Source organism: Mustela putorius, unplaced genomic scaffold, assembly GCF_011764305.1.
Source record: "Mustela putorius furo isolate JIRA1106 unplaced genomic scaffold, ASM1176430v1.1 tig00000281_pilon_pilon_pilon, whole genome shotgun sequence".
NCBI classification, from domain to species: domain Eukaryota; kingdom Metazoa; phylum Chordata; class Mammalia; order Carnivora; family Mustelidae; genus Mustela; species Mustela putorius.
Window position 1 is genome coordinate 25,708,177 of NW_025421343.1, and position 6,119 is coordinate 25,714,295.

Sequence of the window (6,119 nt, forward strand, 5' to 3'; positions counted from 1 at the left end):
TGAGATCATGATCTTAACTGACTGAGCCACCCAGGAGCCCCAATGCAAGGTTATTTTAATGTCCAAAAATCAATTGATATAATACATCACACCTGTAGGGAAAAAAAAAAAAAAACCCTCACATGATCACCTCAATAGACAAAGAAGAAATATTTGATAAATCTGAAATTCTTTCATGATAAAACACACTAAAAATTTTTTAAAAAAAGAATACAAGGTACTTGCCAACCTTATAAAGGGTACCTACTAAAATAAAACTCCACAGTTAACATTATACTTAATAGTGAAAGACTAAGATTAAGAGCAAGACAAGAGTGTGCACTTTTGCCACTTCTAGTCAACATTGTACATGAGATTCTAGCCAGGGCAATTAGGCAAGAATAAGAAATAAAAGGTCTCCAGATTAGAAAGGAAGAAGTAAAATATCTCTATTTCCAGATGACATGATTTTATATATAGAAAGGAATCCAACAAGTAACTGTTAACACTAATAAATGATTTGGGCCAAGTTTCAGGGTATAAGATCATTATATAAGAACCAACTGTATTGCAATGACGTGGATGGAACTAGAGGGCATTATGCTTAGCGAAATAAGTCGGTTGAAGAAAGACAACTATCATATGATCTTCCTGATATGAGGAAGTGGAGATGCAACGTGGGGGGTTGGGAGGTAGGAAAAGAATAAATGAAACAAGACAGGATAGGGAGGGAGACAAACCATAACAGAATCTTAATCTCACAAAACAAACTGAGGGGGGAGGGGGGTCGGGAGAGGGTGGGGTTATGGACACTGGGCGGGGGGGGGTATGTGCTATGGTGAGTGCTGTGAAGTGTGTAAACCTGGCGATTTACAGACCTGTACCCATGGGGCTAATAATACATTATATGGTTTTAAAAAAATTAAAAAATTAAAAAAACAACTGTATTTTATAAACTTGCATTATAATCTAAAATTAAATTTAGAAAACAGTAACACTTGTGATAGCATTAAAAAGAATGAAATACTCATGTATAAATTTAACAAAAGAAGTGCAGAGCTTATACTCTGGAAAACTACAAAACATTGCTAAATACATTTAGAAAGATCTAAATAAATGGGGAAAATGCTGTGTTCATTAAGTGGCAAAACTCTGCAAACTGATCTACAGATTCACTGGGATCTCCATCAGAATTTCAGCTGACTTCTTTGTATAATTAACATATTATTGTAAAATTTGTATGGAATACAAGGGACCCAGTAATAGCAAAATGATCCTGAAAACAAACAAACCAGGATGAATCAAACTTCCTGATTTCAAAACTTAATTTACAGCAACAGCAATGACGACACTATAGTACTTGCACAGGAATAAACATGTAGATCAATGGAATAAAATAGTCTGTATATAAATCCATATATCTATAGTCAACTAATTTTTGACAACAGTGACAAAACTATTAACAGGAAAAGAACAGTATTTTCTTTTTTAAAGAAAGATTTATTTATTCATTTTATATATATATATATATATATATAGAGAGAGAGAGAGAGAGAGCCTGTGCGTGAGCAAGGGAAGGGAAGAGGGGCAGAGAGGCAGAGAAGCACCTTGCTGAGTGCAGAGTGGGACACAGAGCTTCGTCCCGAGGACCCTGAGATCATGACCTAAGCCAAAATCAACAATCAGAAGCCTAACTGACTGAGGTGACCCAGGTGCCCCAAAGAATAGAATTTTCCACAAATGCTACTGAGATAACCAGATAGCCTCATACAGAGGAATGAAATTGGACATTTATCTCACAACATATGCAAAAACTAACTCAAAATGGATAAAAGTCCTCAATGTAAAACTAAAATGATACAACTTGTAGATTAGCAAAGAGTCCTTAGAAATGATACTAAAGCTTCAGTAACAAAAGAAAAAAATAACTTAAAAATATGTAAATTGAGCATCAAAACTAAAAAATTTTGTGCTACAAAGGACGCCATCAAGAGAGTTAAGAGACATAAACTGGTCATTACCATGGGAGGTGGGTGGGGGATGGGTAAACTAGGTGAAGGGAATTAAGAGTACACTTAACTGTGATGAGCACTGGGCAAAGCGTGGAATGGTTGAATCACTATATTGTACACCTGAAACTAACATAAAACTGTATTTTAATTATATTGGAATAAAAAGAAAGCTAAAAGGCCACAGCTTGAGCAATGAGGGACTTGTATCTATAATATATAAAGAACTGTTCCACTTCAACAACAAAAAAGCAAATAACCCAATTTCAAAAAATGGCAAATGATCTAAATGGTCATTTATTCAAGGAATTTATGAATTTATGTTTATATGATGAATAATGTAAATATACTTATATAAACATACATTTGGACAAAAGAAGCCACCAGCAAATATGATACGATTCCATTTTTTTTAAAAAGATTTTATTTATTTATATGACAGAGATCACAAGTAGGCAGAGAAGAAGGCAGAGAGAGGAAGGGAATCAGGCTCCCTGCTGAGCAGAGAACCCGATGCGGGGCTCGATCCCAGGACCCTGGGATCATGACCTGAGCCAAAGGCAAAGGCTTTAACCCACTGAGCCACCCAGGCACCCCAGTATTTTTATACTATAGAAAAAACTCACCTTGCACTGTGGTGATAAATGTCAGGACAGTGGGTACGTTTGTTGGAGCAGAAACAGAAAGATAGATCAGGAGAGCTTATAGGGTGCTGGCAATTTCTTTTTTCTTGATGTTGGTGCTGTTACAGAAGTGTTTATCTTATAAAAATTCATTGAGCCATGCACTTACAATAAGTGCACTGATCTGCATATGCACTTGCATCAATAAAGACACTACCGATGGATGTCAACAGATGTACATTAAAGAAGCTCTGTGAGTTCAATTAAGCTTGAGAAACACGAACACATGTAACGGTGTATTTTTTAGTAGGGTCGTCTTTGATTATATGTGATTTTCTTATTTTACACTTATATTATGCCACATTCTAAAAGGGATTGAAGCTGGGCTTAAGAGGATAAATGGAAGTAGAGCAAGACACAGATGAAAAGAAGAAAGGCAGGGGTAGAAAGTAAAAGCCTAGGACCACAATTAAGCGTATTTATGTTATTTGCATTTCCTTCATCAGTCTTTGATTTCTTATGCATGTTTCATTAACTATGTTTTTTATTCAGCTTGGTGTAGAGAGGTAATAAGGAATGTAAAGGGAATAGCCATAATCTGCTCACTGTCAGAATTGTACCTATCTTATATTTATCCAAGTAAAATCCGGAGAATCTCCTCTGAGAGGGACAGTGGGATAGTGTGAGTCCCTAGCAAGGAGAGAGGTTCTGAGATGGGGTCTCGTCTCTTGCACGGGAGCAGCCCTTGCTGCCCTACTTCTTTTGAGCTCCCACAGCCCCTGCCTTTAACTGCCACTTTTGGTATTCATTAAACACGGTTTTGTTACATTAAAAAAATGGTCTAGATTTCTGCCATTTGCCATTTGCCAATGTTTTATACTCTATATACGCTATATACTTTATACTCTATACACTTTATACTCTATATACTAGTATATAGAGTATAGTATAGTATATATAGTATAGTATATAGAATATATATATATATATTCTATATACTATATATATATATATTCTATATACTATATATATACTATATACTTTATACTCTATACTCATATACTCTACAGTTTAAAGAAAACCCCATCAAAACCGTGCTGGTATCTCAGACTGATAACATTAATTCCTTTCTTTCCAGGCAAATGTCCAGAGTTTCTGCTGTTGTAACTTCAGAGCTGGGTCAGTTTGAGAAGACTGAGTGTAGTCTGTCTTCTCTGCACTGGGAGCAGGTTTCCTGCCACAGCCCCTCATCCCCTGAAGATGTCTGCCTGTGCAAGATTCATCTCCACCCCCTTCTTGGTCAGGAGCACCTTTCAGCAGTTGTGTTGAGCACTGTCCGCAGTGGTACTAAAATCATGGGAGACACAATAGCAGCTTGGAAGCCCCATATCCCCTGACCTCACTTATGCCCAGCCACACCTTCTGAACCAGCACCATTTCAAGGGACATAGACACAGTAGCCAAGTTCATTGGGGCTATGGCTGCCATGGTAGGAGTGGCCGGCTCTGGGGCTGGAACTGGGACAATGTTTGGGAGCCTCATCACTGGTTATGCCAGGAATGCTTTTCTGAACCAAGAGCTCTTTTCCTATGCCATTCTGAGTTCTGTCCTCTCAGGGGCCATGGGGCTCTTTTTCCTGATGGTGGCCCTTCTCACTCTCTTCCCCAGGTGAAGGAGGCATCTCCACTCTCATAAGTTTTTCCTCAGTGTCTCAATGCCCTGGATATTCCTTTTCCTATATCTCCCCAGACAGTCTGGAAGTGGTTGGCTCAGGATTTGACAGAGGGAAGACAAATACTGCAGTAATAAAGTAATAAATGGATTATATGGTCAAAGCTTGTTTTCAGGTGACATCTATTTTCTACCATCTAAAGAATGGTAACAAAGGGCTTTTATCATATGCCGCATGTTGGGAGAATTCTGCTGCTGTTGTTCAAGAATGCAGATCACCACCACTTTCAATCCTTACAATTTTGTACATTTCTTTAATCTATCTGCAGATTTCACTACTCTAAGGCAGTGACTCTACAATATCAAATGAACAAATCCCTTTAGTCTTGTTTGTTCTTAATAGCCTTTGGAGCCGTATTTCAGTTCAATTCAGCTAGCAGTCTTTATTCTTTTTCTCCTTCTATAATTCTGTGTTCAGTCATATGCTAGGTACCCTGAAAATATTTTTATGGTCTCTGCCCTTAAATAACCTGAATTCTCCATGACAGGCTATGGTACGTACAAAAAAACATGATGGGGTTCATTTCAGTCCATGCCCTCGCAGTGCCAGTACAAGTAGCAAGGACTGTTTTCTTTCAAAACCCTTCATTAAGACCAGCATGATGGCCTTGATAGCTTGTGTTCTCATTGTCTTGATAAAACGTAGCAAGCGATTGGCTCAGCGATTTTGCTGATGGACAACTGAGTCAAGGTTGAAGGTTCCCTTGTTTTCAAAGTTTGGTTTGCATTTGTCTGGTTTGATTTTACTTTTCATAATATTTTGTGGTTCTCCTGACCCCTTACTTCAATCTATAGCTCCTGTCAAATACATAAATAAGCAGACATCCTCACTCAAAGAAGCAAGACACTTGACTCCTCTGATTCAATTGGTTTGAGGCTACTTTTTTTTTTTTTCATTTCCCAAGATGATTCACTTATTGAATCAGTATTTGAGATTCAGTATTTGAGAGAGAGTGTTTGTGTATTTAATTGTGACATACACCCGAATTTGAGAGGATAACCTGGTAACAGCCACTTGCAGTAGACTTGCAATAGACTCATCTTTAAACAGATGAAAAGAATTGAAAATACTTCAATAGTTAAGTTCTTAAATTGAAAAATAAATGTTAGATAATTTATCTACTCTTTTGGGATTCAAAGAACCCTGAGCAGAGTTGAAAGACTTAGCGTCTACTCTTGATCCTGCATTACAGAAAACTAGCCACCTACCCCTTTTGTGCTTCAGATTCTCTCTCTCTTTTTTTTTTTTTAAGATTTTAGGTATTTATTTGAGAGAGGAGAGAAAGAGAGAAGTGAGAGAGAATGAATAGGGGGAGGAGCCGATGGAGAGAGAGAAGCAAAGTCTCTGCTGAGCAGGGAGCCAGACATGGGGGCTCCATCCCAGGACCCTGAGATCATGACCTGAGCTGAAGGCAGACACTTAACTGACTGAGTCACCCAGGCGTTCCACAGAATTTTCTTCTTTCTTCCTGCCCTCTCTTCTTTCCTTCCTTTTCTACTTCTCCTCCTTCCTCTTCCTCTCCCTCCTCCTCCTCCTCCTCTTCTCCCTCTTTGCATTAATGGCTTTAAGTTATTTTAAAAGTCTAATTTCCCCTTGTCTTCAACAATTACCATATAGTGGCTACCTAATAGGCAATAAAGTAGGCATTACCTGTACCGTCTTGCTTGAACCTCCTAATGATCCTAGGCAAAGGTATCTCCACTTTACAGATGAACCAGTTATAGCAGACATAAGGAAACATCCTGTTTAGAGTAGTACAGCTAGCTGGGCCATGGT

General features: G+C 38.1%; 1 pseudogene; it reads left to right on the top strand.

Annotated features, from left to right (window-relative positions):
- The first annotated feature begins 3,850 nt into the window (after positions 1 to 3,850).
- On the top strand, positions 3,851 to 4,283 carry LOC106007119 (annotated as a pseudogene).
- Positions 4,284 to 6,119: the final 1,836 nt, after the last annotated feature.